Consider the following 20,696-nt stretch of genomic DNA (forward strand, 5'->3'; position numbering starts at 1 on the left):
GATCATGGGCTCCTAGTTGTTGGGGCTGATACTGACACTACAACTGGTCATCTGGATGGTACAAGAGTGGACCACCATTGGTATTGTCAGGAAGTCAAACTGTGATCCCCATTCAGCTTGTGATGTAGGTCTGGGCCAATGCCAGCCCTTAACGCCTTGACCTCTGGAAGCCAGGACACGGGAGATGCCAAGGTAACTAAGTGACACATGAGTATCTGAATAGGCAGAAAGGACATTATTCTTCATGTTCGTGATTTTCTTTATGGCTATAACTCTGACCATCTCTATCTGTTATATAAAATGGGAAAAATTTGTGGAAAAGTTGTATCTTCACAAGAGATAATAATTTGACGTTGTGGAACCAATTTTCTGTTAAAGAAGTACTTTTAAAAAAGTTATTTCATGTTCCGGGTCTTAGCAGTGTCCTTAGGAAGCTTTGTGTACAGACCCAGAATACGGTGTTTTTAAGCCTATTGTTACATTATTTGAATAGACCCGTCTGTCTCCCTTGAGGACGTGGATTCTTTACACTTAAGCATCCGTCATTCCTGTGGAGTGGTAGATTCATTTACAGTTTATTGATATGATTTGAGAGTAGTAAGGTTAAGTGTGCGAGGAACAGAGGACAGTTGTGTCAGGTGTGTTTATTTTCAACCAACAAAACTAAGTTACAGTCACCAATATTTTATATGTCATTTTACTGGCCTCACAGAGTTAATGTGCCTTACGTCTTCATTTCAGGAGCTCAATGGATTTGAACATAGAGTTTATTTTGTAATATACACGATAAGGAGAATATTTATAAAAATGGGCCTTGGCATGATGGGGAGCTGTTCATGGTCCCTGCTGCACCAGGGCATGGGTTTCACAAAGAACAATTTGATCTGCAGAAATAGGCCTGTGTGTGAGATGACTGTAGACCTAGATTTGCATGAAGATATTTGTAGGTACTTCCTGGTTTAACTCTGAGCTTGGGGAGTGGCATCTAAGTAAGATGCAGCTTTTAATTTTTTAAACCCCCTAATGAATCAAGGAGGAGGATATATAAATCTTCGAACCTGGTGAAGAAAACAACTGTTCTGGAAAGAATACAGATGATTTTGTATTTTTACATCTATAAATGGCAGTTCATAAAGTCTTTACTAGTATTCCCTTTTCCTTTTGTTTTGACTTTTGTCTCATTAAAAAAAGAGGGCGTGGTGACCTGCCTCATAGGTCTTTGTAGCCCTTCGGAGGTTTGTTTTATTTATCACAGTGTATAAAACATATGTTGAACACATACCGGAATTAAGAAAGCCACTGTGAACCACTGAAAGTGTCATTAAACTAGAGTGTCAGGATGGATAGGAAAACCTAGAATTGATCAAGATACCCAGTGTGTTGCTGGGTGTAGTGGGACACACCTTCGAGACGGAGGTGGGGGGCACAGATAGGTTTCTGTGAGTTCAAGGCTAGCCTGGTCTACACAATGAGACCAGGACAGCTAAAGCTCTGTAGTGAGACTCCAAATCAAAAACCAATCAAACAAACAAACAAACAAACAAGCCTAACTTGACAACTCAAAAGTAATCTGTAGGGCATTGTGTTCTATGAAGCAGTACACAAATGTGAACTGTTAGCACGTATGCGGTCGGTGACAGTGGTTTTAATCTGAGACATTAGAAACTCACAGTTGGGTTGATTTATGCAATCCCCTTAAATGATTAGAGCCCTTACGTCCATTTTTAGAAATTAGCTTGTACGTAAGAAAATACATTTATATAACTTAAGGCTCTTTCCTTCATTTCCTCTTGTATTTGTTTTGATTATTATGAATGCGTTGGTTCCCTAAAGTCTAGAGAACACTCTGCTGTTCAGTGGAGAGCAAGAAGCTTGTTAGAGAGTTTTCTGTTTCTACAGCTGCGCTTCGGGGTATCACGTTCTGAAGAGGTCAGCTGGGCATGACCTCATGGGCATGAGACAATTCTGAACGAGCCGCAGGCCTGCAGAGTTGCAAAGAGAATACAGAATGTCTGAGTGCCGGGGCACCGCTCACTGCTGTTAAAGCCAAAGCTGTCCTGAACTGTTGATGGCTGTATAATTATTATTAATACTTCACTGGAGAAGACACTTGAATCTAGAGAAATAGCATAAAACTACTGCAAAAAACATTTATTGTATATCCATTGTGCTATGGTAGGGGCTCCCTGGAAAATTAAAAGCATGCAATATACATCTTTCTAAATGGGGAATTTGCATAATAATGGAGACCATGAGAACACAGTGTCTCCTTTCAACACATTCATTTACTCTTCCTCAACTTATTTACAAGTGTTTGCCGAGTGTCGTTTCTGTGCCAAGCACTGATTTAAGAGTTGAATTTGTAGTAGGACAGGGTAAGTCTGGCTTTGGTTTTAACACATGCTGGGGACACTCATCTCCGTTAGAACAAGTCATGCTGAAGCCCAGGCGTGCAGTGAATACTGTGTTAGGACAGAGACCTCGGGCCAGTGAGGTTGCGCCAGCTTGAGGGAAATGCTTGCACACCAGCTCTGTGGTGGATGGAATTACAGGTGAAAGGCACGCGGAAACATGGTTATGGTCAGAGCATCCGGAAGCAGAGAAAGAAAGCTGGGGAAGTTGGTTGCATTGGTTCTAGTCTGGCCTTCTGTCTTAGTTAGGGTTTCTAATGCTGTGAAGAGATACCATGACCATGGCAGCTCTCATAAACGGAAAACATTTCATTGAGGTGTCTTCCATGTTCAGAAGTTTTGTCCATTGTCATCATGGTGTGGCTTATGGCGAAAGGCAGACATGGTGCTGGAGAAGTAGCCGAGGGCTCTACATCATGGCTTGCAGGCAACAGGAAGTGACCTGTCTCGCTGGGCCTGGCTTGAGCTTATATAAGACCTCAGAACCTGCCTCCACAGTGACGCACTTCCTCCACCAAGACTACAACTACTCCAACAAGGCCACACCTCCTAATAGCGCCACTCCCTTTGGGGGTCCTTTTCTTTCAAACCACCACACCTTGTAAACCCATGTTAGAATTTTGGCCTTTGCCCTAAAATAAATGGAAAAGCCATAGAAGTTGTCTAAATGGGCAGGACAATACCATATTTACATTTTGAAATTTTCTTTGTACATGGCATGAGGGATGTTTTTATACTGAATATAGACTGGATTAGCCTACTGTGATCACCTAATAGAGTGGTAGAGGAGGAGGGTAGAGGAAGGTGGACAGACATGAGAAGTTAGAGTGACTTCTCCAAGGAGAATCTTCCAGGACTTGATGGCGGGCTGGAAACAGAGAGAAATCACCCCGAACGTACTATAGGCATGTGACTGTTGCATTGGACGGGGTAGAGGTGCCATTCACTGAGATAGGGCTCACTGAAGGCAAAGCAAAACAGGCTTCTGGCTTTGGTTTTGCTGGATTTAAGGTGGTTTTGAATGACCGAGTTGGCAAGTGATCCAGTGTCAAGTGACCAGGCTGAATCTGTAGGTCCAGAAGAGAGAAAGGGTTGAGACTGAAATGTGGGAGCCACCAGCCCCTTGATGGTAGCCAATGGGAATGCAAGAGGCGTAAGAAAGGGTGCGGGGCTGGCCCTGAAGCATTCCGGCATTGAGGTTGGATGTGAGGTGAGGCCACAAGGCAAATTAGGCAACACTGTCTAGAAAAGAGCCCTGCAGGGGAGCCACCATGGCAGGCTGTAAGTAGCTGAACTATGTGCTTGTTTATGAAGACTGCTGGGCTCTAGTACCACACACAAGGAGGCCGGAACAATAGGTTCCCACAGGCTTCTTCTGTGGTCTGAATATATGAAGTCCGGCTGTCAGTAGGTCTAGGGCCTTCCGAAGACTGGGAGGAAGACGCCGGTCATGAGCTTTCAGTCCCAGCTCCTGGTGACAGCTGGCGATCATGGGCATGTTCTGGCGTGTCATCCCTCTCATTTCTGTCCCTGTCTTCACATAACATTCTCTCTGTGTGTCTGTCTTCTAAGGACACCAGGCATGTTGGATTAACGGGCAACCTCACTCCAATATGACATCATCTTCACTAATGACATTTGCAATGACTCGCTTTCTAAATAAGGTGATATTCTGGGGGCGTCTGCGCTCAAGACCTGTTTGTGTGTGTGTGTGTGTGTGTGTGTGTGTGTGTAATATATAAGTAGATAAAGCTTAGTGTATATAAGGAGGACTCTAAGCTGTGTGAGGATTTCTTCTTATGTAAGGCCTTCTGTGGCATGTAGCTTCAATAGAGACACAGTCTGGCCCAGTAAGGCTCAGATCGAACTTAATGTATAGCAATAGGAAGAGGGCAAAATGGGAGGAGAATAAAATGGAAATTTGTCCTTCCTTTTTTCTTCCTCCTCCTCCCCTCCACCCTCCCTCCTTTCCCTCTTCCTCATCCTTCACAAGAGGGTGAAATTCAAATTGAGCCTTGGTGGATGCAGATTAGGAATTAAATTTCTGGGCAGTGGAGGCAGAGAGGGTCTGCGGAAAGGAGAGTATTCATTCAGTCTTCAGTTAGCTTCTGGAACCTTCCTGTGTAGCAGGCAGTGTGCCAGGGGCTGGGGAGCCCTGATGTTTGGATTAGACACTCAGCTTCCTGACATCCGTCTCTGCACCTACCACCATTTTTCTTTTTAAATCCGAGACTAGGTCTCGCAGAGTTTTCCAGGCTGCCCTCAAACTCTTGGGCTTTAGTGAACTTGTTTCTATAGCCTCAAGAGTAACTAGGACTCTAAGTATATACTACCACAGTACCCTATGTCATTTTAATGAACAATATGTGAGCAAAATTATGTCTTATGATTGTGTTCATGTTCATAATTATTAGTTTAATTATAATAATAATTAATAATAACTTATCAGCTTATTCAAGGATGGCCAATCTAAATATGTCACCCACATTTACAAATTTAATTTTTACTAAAACCTTAGGATGTCGTTTCTCCCATATTTCATACCGACTGAAGCACCACCAAAGGTGTTATTTGCTTTAATGAGGAAGCACGAGGTTTATGGTTAGTTGGAAGAAGCCGTTGATAGTAAGATTCATGTTGATTTAGGAAATTTAACATATTGATAAATGCTTCTGTCTTAGAATAGGTGGGCAGCCTGTGTTCGATGGTGTAAAATCACAACGGACAGATGAAAAAACTGGAGGCTCAAGGAATCTAGGCAGGCTGTGGAGTGTCCACATCCATGCACAGTAGAGTCCAGATTCTTACCCAAGGAGCTACGCCAGAACCCAGTGCCTAACCTTCTGTTCCACACCCCTGTGTGCTGTGACGACAGCAAACACTGAGCAGTTCTAGGAGCCTTTAGAAATAGCTACTGATACAGAGAGACATTTCACACCAGACAGTGGTTCTTTTGTTAGATAGTAACCCTCTTGGTGAGAATATTGTCAGTCTTAGAGGTATAACTTCATTTAAGCCACACACACACACGCACACACAGATACACATACTCTCATATACATCTTATGTGCCATTTTAGTAAAAAAAATGTGTTTTCAAACATGCTTAGTGTTATTTTTTCATTCTTTCTCAGATAACATTCCGCCACACACACACTCCATAGACCCTTGTTACTTTCCTGGTTTCTATGGTTCCTATATGTGTAAGAGCCAGAGGACCTGGAAATGTGCTGGGAGATTTCACAGATGTGACAGGAAAGCTTCACTCATGATCCCTCAATGGAATGGCTTCCTAAACAAGACCCAAACAAGCTCAACATCAGTAAAGAAGCAGACATGGGGTATACAGACAACCAGGGAGTGTGCTGGGAGTGGGGGAAGTAGCCTTCCTCAGGGATGAGCCACGTGATTGGTTATCCAATGTCATTTGGTCAGCCCTGGAATCATATACATATGAAGAGCCCAGAATTGACTGAGCAGGTTGTATTTGTGTGTTTATGCTTGTTGATACGTGATGGTTACAAAGAAAAATGAATCTGAGAGGGACCAGAGCACAGGAGGAGTCGGAGGGAGGAAAGAGAAGGGAGGAAATGATGCGGCTATATTTTAATTAAAAAAGTAACAATTGAAGACGAGATAGCATTCAAAGGCTTGAATCTAACTTTCAGGGTACAGTGCAGGTGCTGTGTGCAGGCAGGAATCGCGCAGGTGAGTGAGGCTGCTGAGGGCCTTTGCTGGGTCCTTGGAGCCACCAGTAGTGGCCACAGTGAAGAAGGCCCACACGTAAGCCAAGAGGTGCAGGTGTAGGTGGGGATGGGATAAGAGTGGGTGACTTCTGGTGGAAAATGAGGTGCCTTCAGCCCCGTTCTAGGTTTCACTTCCTCTGGAGGTTGCACTTGGTCTCCCACACCCAAATCTTTATCTTCAATCTCTCAGTTGTCATCAGAGTTGCTGTCACTATGCTGCTTTGGTTTCGTTTCCTGTGCAGCTCCCGTACCTCTGGTCTTAGGTGACCCTGTAGGTATCGCTAGGTGACTCTGTCGGTATTGCGAGCTTCCGAGGCTTGTGGGAAACTGCCCGTGTGCACAGTTCAGCACGGGAAAGTGTGCTCTGCTGGGCTGAATCAACAACAGTCAGGAGTGAGGTGCTGTGGATTAGCTTACCCTTCCGTTTTTTAATACTTTCCATGCCGCAGCTCTTGATGTGGGGTTTTCCCCCTCGCTGGCTTTGACAATCAGATAATGGCTCATATTTCAGGTGCTTTGGATCTATCCAACTGATATTACGAAGGGAAGTTTCTCTTTCCGTGGTCTAGAGGCAGCTCTTGGAGTGAAAGTCTTGTGTTCTGGGTCCTCAGACTTGAGGTTTGAAGGTGATGTAACTGTCTGATGAAGAATCAGAACGGAAACTGGCCCTAAGCTAAGAAGCCGGGTCCTATAGGGCGCCATGAACACTGGTTCTGCCCATCCTGCAGGAAAGAGACCAATGCTGTATCATGGATTAGAGGACAGGACTTTTCTGGATGCCGTGTACTAAGTACATTTTCATTCTCGCTTCTGAAATGACTTGATTTCTTCTTTCTTAAACATGGAAACCCACCTAGGCAGTTGTCTAGTATAATAATCAATAGACTTTACCATGCCACCTACGTGTCTCTAGTCTGCAATGTTGGGGCTTCTCGTGGCCCAGGATAGGCATGACCACAGCCCAACCCAAAACTGTAACCTGACTTGTTTGGCTTTGATTTTTGTCAACTTGACAAACTAGAGTCCCTTGGGAAGAGGGAGCTTCAGTTGAGGAATACTCTCTCTCACTTTGGCCTTTGGGTTTCTCTGTGGGATGGTTTCTGAATTGCTAATGTTGGAGGCCCAGAGCCCTATGGGTGGTGCCCCCTGTAGGCCTGTGGGCTCAGGCTATAAGAAAAGAAGTTGAAGGAGCCAGAGGAAGTGAGCCAATAAGCAATCTTCCTCCGTGGTCTGTTTCAGTTCCTGACTCAGTTCCTGCTGGAGTCCTTGCCTGGGCTTCCCTCAATGACAGACTGGGATGTAGAAGTCTAAGTTGTAATAAACATTTTTTCTCCCCCAATTGTTATTTGGTCAAAATGTCTATAACAGCAACAGAAAGCGAGTTATTACTAAAAACATGAGAATTTGTGTGTGGTGTGTGTGTGTGTGTGTGTGTGTGTGTGTGTGTGTGTGTGTGTGAGAGAGAGAGAGAGAGAGAGGGAGAAAGAGAGAGAGAGAGGTAACATATTCACTGCTCTTTAATATGGTCTTTGTGAATGATTACATCATGTGACAATGTCTAAAATTTAGGAAATATTTCCTTTGCATCTATATTTTTATTTTGTAGGTTGTTCCCAGAATGCGCTCTGACTTATAATTATTGACTCCATAGCATGTTCACGATGGAACTCAGTGTTCCGGGATGCCCCCACTGGCCACCCAGCGCTAATTACAGCAGTGAAGAGCAATGCTCATTCCCATGGGATGAAGAGGAAAATGGCAACACAGAGAAGTGCTATGACATACAGGGACTAAGGAGTTGCTGAGGAAAAAGACATGATCTTCTTAGAGCAGCTTGGGGAGACATGGAAGGGAGCAAAGTGCACCTTTAGATAGAAACAAAAATGATTGTTTATATTTGGACCTGTAGTTGTATTTCTAGGATAAAAGCCACTTCACAGAATTGCTCTTCAAACAGCTCTCTGTGATGATGGACATATCCTATATCTGCGCTGCCTGAGATGAGAGCCACTGGCCCTCTTTAGGGCTTTTGAAACATGATTATTACAGCAGTTGAAAAACCACACTTTACATTTTATTCAGTGCTGTTTAAAGTTTAAAATATAAAGTCCCATGGCATTAGTGGCTATCGTATTGAACTGCGTTGCCAGATGAAAAAAATATGCAAAGGACTAAGCCAGTGTTATGGATTTGGATAAGTCTCTTGATCATAAGTCATAGAGAATTTGATTGGCTTTTACTTTTCAATGTAGTTTGTTACAAACGCTAGCATGGAGGCACTCAGACAAACAAATATGAACAATGCAGTAAGCTATGATGTGTAGTTTGTTAGGGACATCGTCTACCTTTGTACCAGCACACAGTTTATACACGCAAGCCTCCATGTACACACAGAGATGGGCAAGCTGACTCATGGATGTATGGGTTTGGATGCACGCTTTCATGTGATCTTTTTTTCTCCTTTGGCCTTTTAATATGGAGAAAGGGAGAAAGAAGATGGTTCTGGATGATTTATCCTTTGGAAGGAATAAGAATGACTATTAAGTCTCCTACTGGGGGAAATATCGGGCTGGGAAAAGAGTTCATACTAGGTAGTTTTCATCCCTGACCTACAATGACAGACACTCCCTTAAGAGTTCAAGTGGTCCTTAGTTTCTGTGCTATAGACTGGGGGTCACAGTGCTACCTATCTGCCTCAAAAGATAATGTATATTTATAAAGCTTCTTTTTAGGGTGTTCTGTCTAAGCCAGTATCTTAGATTTTTTTATAATCCTGCAGCACACTTCTTTTTCTCCTTGTGTTGACTGTGGTACCAAGACACATGGCTATACATATTTTCTCTTCGGTCTTCAGTGTCGTCTGGCAATCTCCACATCCCTTCCAGACCCGCTTGAAAGTCTCCCTCTTCACATTCTGTGCCAGCTTTGCCTGAGAAACTTCCTTTCTGGGTCCAAGTTTTGGCTGTGCCCACTCCCCCAGAATGGATGTAGCCAACTATGCCCTGGAATACCCTGCAGTGTTGCTTCTAGATGCTTTTTTTCCTTTCTTATGTCTGTGCTTTGTTTTGCACTCATTATAATGGAAGCTCCCAGGGTGGAGGCTGACTTTGATCTTTATTTTCGTGAGCTTTTTAGAATTAATTTTATCCAGTGGCGTGCAGAGAGTAGCCTTCCATGAAGGCTGCACTGTGATAGTTAAGTAGAGGGCATGGGAATTTCAGGGCATAGACCGGTGTCTTTCATAAGCTCTGAATGTCCATTTAAAGCAGAGGCTTCCAATTGTGTTATGCCCAACAATCTCTAGGGGTGCTTCTAGGATTTAGGTCTGAAGGTTCAATAACACAGGTGATTTAGTGGATTTGAGATGGGTGCAAGATGCCTGAATTTTAAGGAGTAAACCAGGCAGTGTGCATACAGCTGCTCTGACTGCTGCTCTCTGAGAAATAGTCATCTGTATATTACGATACCACTTCTTGCCTCTACCCAGGAATGACTTTTGGTGGTAAGGAGTGTTGTTGCTGTTAAAGAATATAAGATCTTGGGGGTGCTGTTCTTCTTCTTCTTCTGGGAGGAGAGAGAAGATGAGGTGGAGGATTTTGTAGGAGAAGCATTTGCTTATCTGGGCATGGTGCTGCATGCCTTTGATCTCAGCACTAGGGAGGTAGAGGCAGGAGGATCAAAAGTTCAAGGCCAGTTTTTAAGTATATTGGGACTTTGAGACCAGCCTGGGATACATGATACCCTGTCTCAAAACAAACAAACAAACAAACAAACAAACAACTCCCAAAACCCTCACCCCAACACAAATCATCTGTTTAAATCATTTTCATGTCAGCTAGTTTCAGCTGAACACTAGACTATCATATCAGAAAGGGCGGGTAATCATAGATGGTTTCTCAAGCCACAGTGGTCTACAGCAGCCCCCGAGCCTTCACTCAGTTTGTTTGTCCAGGATCAGTTATTACAGGCTTCGCAATCTGACCCTCCAGAGACAATTAGGGCAGTGTCTGGAAAGCACATAGGAAGAGTGCCACTGGCAGCAGGTGGTACCTTGGTTGCAAAAGTAACCACTGACAGTCAGACAGTAAAAACTCAAAGTCAGACAGAAGACGTCAAGAAACCAGAAAAAAAGGCATGTAGAAGGCAGAAGTGAAATGTAGACTAGGTGGAGCAACCAAAGGATGGAGGGACCAGCAAGAGCACGGAGGTGCCCTTGGGTTGGGCTCAGGAGCTAGCAGTGATCTGTTGCTCCATCGGATGCTGCATTTCCAGAGCTTAATGAGAGGTGTGACTCTTGGGAGCTGCCCTGAAGGAATCTTAGAGTAGCTTGAAATAAACAGCTGGACAAGCACACAAATCCATGAACTATGAGAGGTACATCTATGAAGACATTGCCGACTGAAAAGATGGGCAAATACTTTTCCTATTTTAGTCCATACAGTCTCAGATATTTCAGTCTATACATGTTTGGTACCTGTTCCACTCTTAGTTGCTCATTAGTGTTGCTCTCCTCTCACCTTCCATTTTCATGTTTAAATTACCTTAAAATACATAGAATATATGTTTTTGGATTTCAAATCCCATTTATGTAGTTTTAACACTCAAGAATTTTGAGTCATTATTCAATATGCAGTGTTCTTACCTCACACAAACAGTTTAATTTAAAGTCATCAATAAAGTTCAATAGGTTTTTTTGTTGCATATAGATCTGAAGAGGTCTCTTTTTACATAGCTAACATTGGATCATATTTTATGTGGCTAATTATCCTTTAATAGATCATAATGATTTCCCTGGGGAATGGTACATCTATTAGAAGTAGATATTTTAGCATACATACTAATTAGAAAAATGCACACTAGTGCCAGCCCATACATAAGAAAACCAAGGCTGGCCTTGAACACTTAGGCTCAAGTGATCCGCTGTCTCAGCCTCTTGAGTAACTGGGGCTACAGGTGTGTGTCACCGCACCCAACGGAAAAATCGCTTCTAATATTGTTTAAAATCAGCTAACTTGCTTTGAGTTCCTCTCCACCTCCCTGCAGAATTCTGTTGTCAAGTGGCTGTAGAACTCAGAATTTATTTTAGTCAGAGAGAGGAAGGAAGAGGTGAGAAGTCTTTTACTGTAGGCATACATTAGGTCCTAGTGAAAACCTGAAATAGGTAGAGCGTTTTTCCTTCCAGTAACATCCTGCCAATTAGACTTGAATCAGTTCGCCAGGGAGGAAGGACCCAGTTAACCAGCTCTCGGTCTCACCGTGTTGTATTTCATTTCATTCAAAACTACATGTTCCAACTTGCATCTTTTTTCCATCATTTCTTTCCCTTTCTGATTAGAAACCACAGCCACAGCTAAGAACAACTTAAATACCTGGTCTGATTCCGGCAATGGGCTAGGCATGATGCAGGAAGGGCAGCGGCTTTTGTGTTGTTTGGTCGGCAGGGGCAGGGCGTATGCAAGCTAATGTGAGTGAGGCATCCACACAGGAACTCAGTACGCTGAAAGACAGAATGGGAGGCAGGAAAGAAGGGCAAGTTCATAGGGGAAGATCAAGACCCGTTGCAGGAAGGAAGCAGGCAAGCGTCTCTGAAGATAGAGGCCTTGAAGTATGCTTCCCATCTTTTGAAGGAAAAATGGACCTGGAAGATGACATTCCTGGAAGACAGAAAGTTATAGACAAAATTAGGATCACTTTACAGGGCTGAGCAAGACCTGGGTAGTGTTGAAGTTTTCAGAGCGCCACCCACATGCCCTGCCCTGTGAATGATGGTCTCTGTAGTGAGCAGCATCGTGCTTCCGAATGACAAGGGCAGGGGTTTGCCCAGGGAATCGTTGATAGGATAGGCTGGACAACTGAATATACTGATGGATCTTCTGTCAAGGTCATTGAACTAAAATAGCCTAATGCCTCTGAACTTTGTGCTGCTAGGATGGGATTTCCTTGGGGAGAGAGAGCTGAGGGTGATATTTGAAACGACAGAGTGACAAAGTGTTTTGGGAGAGTCAGGGTAAACTAGCAGTAACCATGGTAAAATGAATTGAGATGCGACCAGGCTTCAGATGGGTTCAGAATGATTCTTTATGGCCTTCCAAGTAAAGCCGGAGTAACACATCAAACTGGCGTTCTTGGGGAGAGAATGCAAGACCCACAGCAAACCAGGCCTCGCATCAACTTTCGCCTTAGTCTGTATCTTTTTGTGTATGCCCTCTACAGAAGGCTCATTACTCTGCTTTCTTGTATAATAATTAAGATATTAAGTAAAGATGCCAGCTTCCAACTTTTTCCTTGTATGCCGGTCACTGTCATCTGCTCTCCACCCAAACATCTGTTTGTGGGTTGGTCCTGGGCTCTCCTGTGTTGGTCACAGTTTTTTACTTTTGGCTTGTAGTTAATTTTAGTTCCAGTTCGTGGATCAGGAGCCCAAGAAGGAGGTTTATTAACATTGTACTGGGAGCAGGATAAGGGCCAAGTAACAAGGGTGGAATTCTGAAGATGAACATGGATGTCCATCCATCCGTCTGTCTGTCCACCCATTTATGGTTTATTACATACTGCTGAGGTGAGTCTCTTCCGTGTGGTGTTCTTATCGGGTCTTGCTTTTCTTGCTTCTGTCTTTCTTCTGTCAACCGCTTTGCGATTTCTACATGACAGCTGATTACCCAGGGGTAAGAGCAAGGCCCCTGATGGTGTTAGTGGCAGCTGGTTTTATTTTTGGATTTTGTCAGGTGTTTGTAAGTTGAGAGCTGTTTGTAGTCAAACAATGTGATTTGGTGGCATCTATGACCTCCCATGGACGTAATGAATGTGGGAAACTGAGGGGATGAAGTGAACAGTCTTTAACATCACATTCGTCTAAAACTTTAAAAACCTGGGTGCGGGTGAACGAGTAAGAAGATGGCTGTGCTGGTGAACACTCAGTCTCATGTCAGGTGGATCTGAGTTTTGATTGGTTTAGAGATCTGGTCACTGATGGAATAGTCACAGGTTTATGGAATTTACACGTTGATCCGCTTGGGAGGATCCTGTAGGTCAGTTGTTCTTGACAAGTTTCCAACTTATCTCACCAGCAGTATTGTGGGATGCAGAAAACATCTGCCTTGTAGCAATTTGATTTAAAAAAATCTCCTTCTATATGCTCATTTTGCTTACATATGTACATTTGAAATAGTTACCTATAATCCTTAGTTTCAGTCTTGTTGAAAACATTTACTTTTTTTTTTGCTGATTGCCATATTTTAGTTTTAATGGCCACACACATTTGACTACAATGTTCAAAGTTTTTTAAAAAAAGTCTCTTTTTCTGACTATTTTACTTCTCTCTAAAGTCTGTTTGTGAAATACTGTGAGCACTTGTTTAATTATACACAATCCCGGTATTATTTACAAGTATTTTTCCCATTTTTATCAAAATTGTACCAGAGTAAAAAAAAATTCACCTCATCATTGTACTTCAGATTTTAAAAAAAGCTGGTGACTTTCCTTTACTAGTCCTGGTGACTTTTCTTTACTAGTCCTGGTGACTTCCTTTTACTAGTCATATTGGTTTTCTTTTGTTTTTCTTCCTCATTTTTTTATTAAAAATTTCCATCTCTTCCCCTCCTCCTCCCCCTTCCCTCCCCTTTCTTCCACCCATACCCCCACTCCCTCCCTCTCTAGGCCAAAGAGCCATCAGGGTTCCCTTCACTATGTTAAGTCCAAGGTCCTCCCAACTCCCAAGTCCAGGAAGGTAAGCAACCAAACTGACAAGTCTCACAGTGAGCCCGTCCATGCTGAAGAGTCCAAGCCCATCGCCGTTGTCCTTGGTTTCTCAGTCCTCCACCTTTCTAATTTATTTACTTCTCAGTTAATTTCAAAGAGGTCTCTTTGAACTCTGTTTATGCCTGATGTTCTTTAAATTATTTTCATTGCACCAGTCTACTGATTCTCTCTCTCTCTCTCTCTCTCTCTCTCTCTCTCTGTGTGTGTGTGCATGCATGTGTGCGTGCACCTGGATGTGCACGCACACACATTATAATACACGCATTGACAGTCAGAGGACCACTTGACAACTTGTAGGGAGTTGGCTGTCTCCTCCTCTTTCATGGGCCTGGGGATCAAACTCAGGTGACAGTACTTTAGTCTCTAAGCCCTTTTGCTGGCCCATAAATAATAATTTTTAATTTTGAACTTAGTTCTACTATTGGTATGATGTATTTAGTTAATTATTTTTTCTGTTACTCACAGGTTTTGGGAGTGTTGGCTTGGTATTTGAGTAATTTGTTTGAGGCTAGCTTCTCATCACTGTTTCCAATGTTCTGTGAAAAATCCTAACGGCAGTATAGGATCCTGGTTGTTAATATTTAAGTGGATACTTGGTCTTCTGTCAGAATCACAAAATGCCCATGCTGTTCATTGGAAAATAATTAATCATATGCGTACAGACTAAATGTAGAGTTATTGACCGAGAGTTTGGATAGTAGATGAAAACTCTATTCAAGAAGTTTTTGCATTAGTTGGGGGGGGGGGGCATGCGCAGTCAGCACCCTAGAGGGTGAATTTCTGACCAGTCTGAGTCACAGAGGGAGATCATGCCTCAAAAAGACAAACAATAGATCTCCATTTCTAACTACAGTGTATCTGACTGGTAAATTAGGAAATATACATTTTGTATTTATTTAGTGCTTAAAAGCAACCCATGTTTGGGGATTATTTTTCCCATGTGCTGGTAAGCATTGCTATACTACTTTTGAGGTACAGACTCTATTTAAGTGGAAGTGCTTCTGGAAGTTATAATGCACTCCAGCATTTGTTTTTAATTGGTTCAATTGACTTTTAAACCATCTTGTTAAAATAACCTGTTATCTGATAAATACAATTTATTGATAGCTGAACACTGTTTCTCAACTCTGACTTAATGATAAGAATTCAATATACCCTCCAGTCTTTCCATAGGAGAACTAACATTTTGAAAATAATGGAAGATTGCTTTTCTTTAATTCATTTTGAAGGATGATCTGTATTAAGAATATTATAAGCAAACAAGAAAACCATCTACATGGTTATTGAAAATGTATAGCTTATTTTTTTTTCTATTTTTTAATTGATTTTATTGAGCTCTATATTTTTCTCTGCTCCCCTCCCTTCCTACACCCTTCCCTTAAACCCTCTTCCATGGTCCCCATGCTCCAAATTTACTCAGGAGATCTTGTCTTTTTCTACTTCCCATGTAGATTAGATCCATGTCTGTCTCTCTTAGGGTTCTCATTGTTATCTAGGTTCTCTGGGATTGTGATTTGTAGGCTGGTTTTCTTTGGTTTATGTCTAAAAGTCACTTAGGAGTGAGTACATGTGGTAATTGTCTTTCTGGGTCTGGGTTACCTCACTCAATATGATGTTTTCTAGCATCATCCATTTGCCTGCAAAGTATGGTGATTTCTCAGAAAATTAGATAAAAACCTTTCTCAAGACCCAGCAATAACACTTTTGGGTATATATTCAAAGGATGCTCAACCATGCCATAGGAACATGTGCTCAACTATGTTCATAGCAGCATTGTTTTCATAGCCAGAACCTGGAAACAACCTAAATGCCCCTTGACCAAAGAATGGATAAGGAAAATGTGGTCCATTTACACAATGGAGTACTACACAGCTTAATTGATTTTTAATAGTCATGAAGGAAAGGAGCCCTGCTTACAGTGCATATGACATACAGCCCACTGTTACCCAGATCCATAGATATGAAAGCATGGGTTGCCTATGGTTACTTAAACCGATAACCCATAGCATGAGGGTGTTGGAGAGCATTTCTGAAACACTTAGGTTGAGCAGAGTTTGGGGATGGAGATAGTAAACCTCTCCCACAGAGTGTTATGGGTGTAGTTGATGCTTACTTAGTAGAGCTCGAGACTGAAGTTCTGAATTCTCCAGTTCTTTTTCTCTCGGGTAAGAAAGGCCTGCTTATTAGACTCTGGCCATGCACCCAGTTGGGTTGTCTTATTTTCATTTGGAAAAAAATATGTGAGCTGAAATCTATATCAAGTTATGATTTCTACTCTAGCATACTGATAAGAAATTATTTGTGTGTGTGTAATAATGTGTGGAATGAAACATCACATTCGTCTCTTGTGTTTCTCATATGCTTTATTTATGTTTAACTTTTTAAAGTTGGATGTTGCATTGTTCACATTTCTAAGGAAATACATATTATAAGGGAAATATGACACTGAAATCTTTTTCTCGGCCAGTTTTCCCGAAATGTTAGTTCCTGGGTTTTCTGAAAACAACTCTAAAGGAGATGGGTGGATATATTGAAGGTGATTAATTCAAAACATGAAAAGCAGAAGTGGGCATGTATGTCCCCATTTCATTGATTTCATTTGCTCTGTCATTTGGGGCTACTCAACAAATACTACTTGAATTTCACATACAAGAGTAGGGTTTCTAAGTCTAAAAGCTACTAGAAATTCTGGTCTCATCCTGATGAAACCTTTCGTATTTGTTTGTAACTCTCAGTAAGTGAGTTTGCCCTTCTTCTCATTGTGTAGCAGCATGCAGACATTCTCTCTGCTTCCTTACACATACAGCAAATTGGCTGATGACATTTGGCCCACTTGCCATGGAATAATCTTTCCAGACTGCAGATTGCTACTGTGATGTGCATTAGTGTTAGTGTGATGTGCATTAGTGTTGGCATTTTCTACTTCGTTTTGTTTCAGTAAGGAAAGTGGAGAGAAGAATCTATGGGGGAGCATCATAGACTCTGAGAAGACATTAAAAATCAGAGAACTTTTAAAAGTAAAACTCAGTCCAAAAGAATTTCCACTACAGTGTTTTCCCACCTTCTAGGGAGTTTTGAAATCAGTTATCAAAGTCAGTGGGTGAATGCTGGGAGCCCCCTGGACTCCCCAGTCCTGGTGGGGAGGGGGCTGATGATTTTATGGAGTTTCTTTGTTGACACCATGCCCTAGAAGTTATGTTTCAGGTTTCTTGACTCCCTCTTAGCAAGAAAGCTCTTAAGCCTGTGAATGTTGTCATCTGTTAATGGAATAGGGCAGAAGCAGTGGCTTAATGGCTACACTTATTCAATGGCAAGGGTGGATTTGTAGAAAGTATGCTCTCTGGCCCAAAAGAAGTTGGTTTTCACATTATTGTTGAAGTATTCTTAATGCGTTGGAGTATGATGGTTAATATCCAACATTTTAAATGTCTGCGTGATATATTGCAAAGTCCTTTAACTTATTTATTATAAAAGAGAAACGTTGGGAAAAGACCCGATTCTTTACTGCTCTCATGAATGGATCATTAGATGTCCCGCGGAACTTCGGTTGCTCAACAGTTGCACATGCTACTTTTCCTGCTGTCATTGTCAGTGTCCTGTTTGATCATGTATATTTGTTATTTATTTACCACTCTGCTACCTGTGCTGTGCACTTTGTGTCACTCTGGCCAAAGATGGGAGTGCGTGTGTTCAAATAGCATGAGGTTCTAGCTACATTGCTCAGAAGTTCTTGAACCATTGGGTTGCTGGCAGGGTGGAGCCATTGAAATAGGGTGTGTCTGTTTAAGTCAATGCCAGGTTCACCAATTTTAGGAGCATGGTAGTTAGTAGTTAGGAAAATAGATACTGTTGAGGGTGAGAAAAAAAAACTGGTGTACAACAGTGGAAGATGTCATTCTTGGGTGTTTTGGACATATTCAGATCAAAGAAGAAAAGTTACTATGAAAACAAAAGCCAAAAGCTACCAGATCATCATTGAAAAAGACTGGTCTTAGGCAGGGGAGTTTTTCAGTGAGTAAAGTGATGACTGCACAAACTTGAGGTCGTGAGTTCAAATCTCTAGCATTGATGTAACCGCTGAGCATGGAAGCATGCACCTATGACTCCAGATGTGGTAGAGTGGGGGCAGATGGATCCCTGAGGCTCCCTGGTCTGCCATTCTAACTAAAACAGAGAGCTCAAGGTTCATTGAAAGACCCTGTCTTGGAAAAGTTTAAGTGGGGAGAGAGAGAGAGAGAGAGAGAGAGAGAGAGAGGGAGAGAGAGGGAGGCAGGGAGGGAGGGAGGGAGGAATATACCTGATATGGATTTCTGATTTCCACAGGTGCATGCATGGATGAGCACACACATCACACATGCACACACACACATTTATACACCTACAAACAGAAAGAAAAGAAAAAGAGTGAGTCTTGTCGATTTCAAGGTTGATTAAAAGTTAAAGAATCTGGTTTGCCTTTTTACAGTGTGACATACGATAGCATACTATATACCATGATGCACACCACTTGGTTCATATAGGATTGACTCTTTAGTGATTTGTAGACTGAAGTTATGAGTTTAGGTATAGGATACTATGTTTTGTTAGGGGTATGTGACATTATCATCCCTGCCCTCTGATGACATCAGCCTTGACCACTTGGTTGAGATAGAGGCTACCAAGTTTTTCCACTGTAAATTTACTACTTTTTTTTCCCTCCCAGCCTTTTCTTTTTTTTTTTTTTTTTTTTGGTTTTTCGAGACAGGGTTTCCCTGTAGTTTCTAGAGCCTGTCCTGGAACTAGCTCTTGTAGACCAGGCTGGCCTCGAACTCAGAGATCCGCCTGCCTCTGCCTCCCGAGTGCTGGGATTAAAGGCGGGCGCCACCACCGCCCGGCTCCAGCCTTTTCTTAATTGGGCAAACCTTATGCTTTTTCTCTCAAAGAGTGTGTGCAGAGGTGAGGGTGGGGCATTTATCAACACATTTTATTGATTGATTGATTTCACTCTGGATTCATGGGTGTCTATTTTATTCTTGGGTTATCATTCAATGCCATTGCCATTTATCTTACATTAAGTATTTCCTTTTCTGTCCATCTCTCCTTCTGTTTCTTTCTTTCCTTCTTTCTCTTTCTCTTTTCTTTCTTTCACAGAAGGTTTCATGTTTGACTGGCCTGGAACTCTGTACGTAGTCCAGACTGGCCTTGAACTCACAGAGATCCTTCTGCCTCTGACTTCCAAGTGCTGGGATGAAAGGCATGCAGCCCCATGCCTGTTGTTATAAATTGTTCTATGACGCAAACATTTTTATTTCATTGAGTACCTGGAACCTTCACGGAGCTTGGCACAGCAGGTGTTAGCTACATCTTGCTTCTCCTTTCTCTACATGTCTTTCCTCTCATTATTCAAACCTGGAGATTCCTCTTTATTCAGTCATTTTTATAGCCACATTTTAATGTGTGCACTCTGGATGGAGAAGTTATAATACGAAACTTCTTGTCAGCAGATTGGTGAATTTACCTGAGAAATTGAGAGTCAAGAGTATGAGGAGGTGTGACTAGGACCAGAAGCAGATGTCCAGGTAGGAAACTCAAACTTGCTTTCTTTAACTCCTTTGCACTGGTTTTAGCAGAAGCTGAGATGCGAAGCCTAGAAAGGGGGGTGGGGGGAGGGTGACAGAGATGCTGTTTCTGCAAGGAAATCACACCGTTTCTTTTTCAGATTCTGCTACTTAGTGTCCAAACAGCAGGATAATTGCTGAGCTTTGAAACCAGGTCCAAAAAGAACTTGCAGACATATATGTATTTCAAAATGGATTCTAGACATGATTTTGATTCTTGAAACCTATTCAAAAAGTAATTATCGCAATATAAATAATATTTAGGTTTATCCTGCCAGAGATTACACCTACTGGCTATGAGATGTTTGATATGTATCTCAGCGCTCTTATTAAATATGGGCTTATTTATATTTTACGTTTCTCGCAAACTTCCCTGGATGTTATGAGGTCATAAACACCTTCTACTAGAAGGTGCAGGGACACTCATGTGTCATGTATGTGCTCGCGAATTGACATATGGATGCTAGAGAAGCGAGAATCAGCTCACCAGCTGCTTTTGTGGTGCTGATGCTGTGAAGTTAAGAGAGATGAATCAAGAGCAAATCTGAAGTGCAAGTGCAGTCACTACTCACAGTGATGCTGACCTCTGCCTTAGACGTAGAAGGGCGGATGATGCATCCATCTACACTGCAGAGATTTAGGCGCATGGCAGCCTCTAGTCTCTCAGAGGGGATGTGTACACCAATGCATTTATAACATGGTGCTGGGGGGAAGTTTGTGGGGAAGGAAGTGGAGCACTCTGAGTCCTGCTCACATAGTGTGTGTGTGTGCGCGCACACGTGCGTGCGTACTTGGTGATCAGGTTTGATAAGAGACCACAGATGCCCACAGGGGTCATTTCCACTTGCAAGCAGGGTCACTCTCCTTCTCCTCTTCTCTTTCCCTTTAAGGGAACAAGGAGAGGAAGCTCAGGAAGGCTGCATTTCTTCCCTATAGCAACATCAGCAAGGATGCTGCTACTCTGGGTGTCTGTGGGGGTGGGGCATTTGGTTGCCCATTTCCAGCCTTTTTCTAGAGAGCACTGCTAAATGGTAACTTTATACACAGAGGGGCTGCTGACCACTGAGTTTGGTTTTCTCCTTTGTGGGAAAGGGCAGAGCAAGTGCTCATGGAGTGAGAAGTTCTGCCCCCAGTGGGTCTCACAGCCACACCCATCCCCAGAAGCCACACCCATCCCCAGAAGCC

The 20,696-nt window shown here is 42.5% G+C and overlaps 1 protein-coding gene across 4 annotated transcripts in view; it reads left to right on the top strand.

Moving 5' to 3' along the window:
- The window catches only part of Hivep2 (HIVEP zinc finger 2), a 191,077-nt gene that overhangs the window by 23,438 nt on the left and 146,943 nt on the right, over positions 1–20,696 (top strand). Inside the window, exon 2 of one of the 4 annotated variants that reach the window (XM_038340008.1) lies at positions 19,398–19,472. The exons of 2 other annotated variants lie outside the window; for them this stretch is intronic. The gene's annotated coding sequence lies outside the window, so the exon portion shown is untranslated. Of the gene's footprint in view, positions 1–19,394; positions 19,473–20,696 lie in introns of all 4 variants that reach the window. One more of the 4 variants, XM_038340009.1, reaches the window with a different exon arrangement.

Source organism: Arvicola amphibius, chromosome 8 (genome assembly GCF_903992535.2).
Source record: "Arvicola amphibius chromosome 8, mArvAmp1.2, whole genome shotgun sequence".
Lineage (NCBI taxonomy): Eukaryota > Metazoa > Chordata > Mammalia > Rodentia > Cricetidae > Arvicola > Arvicola amphibius.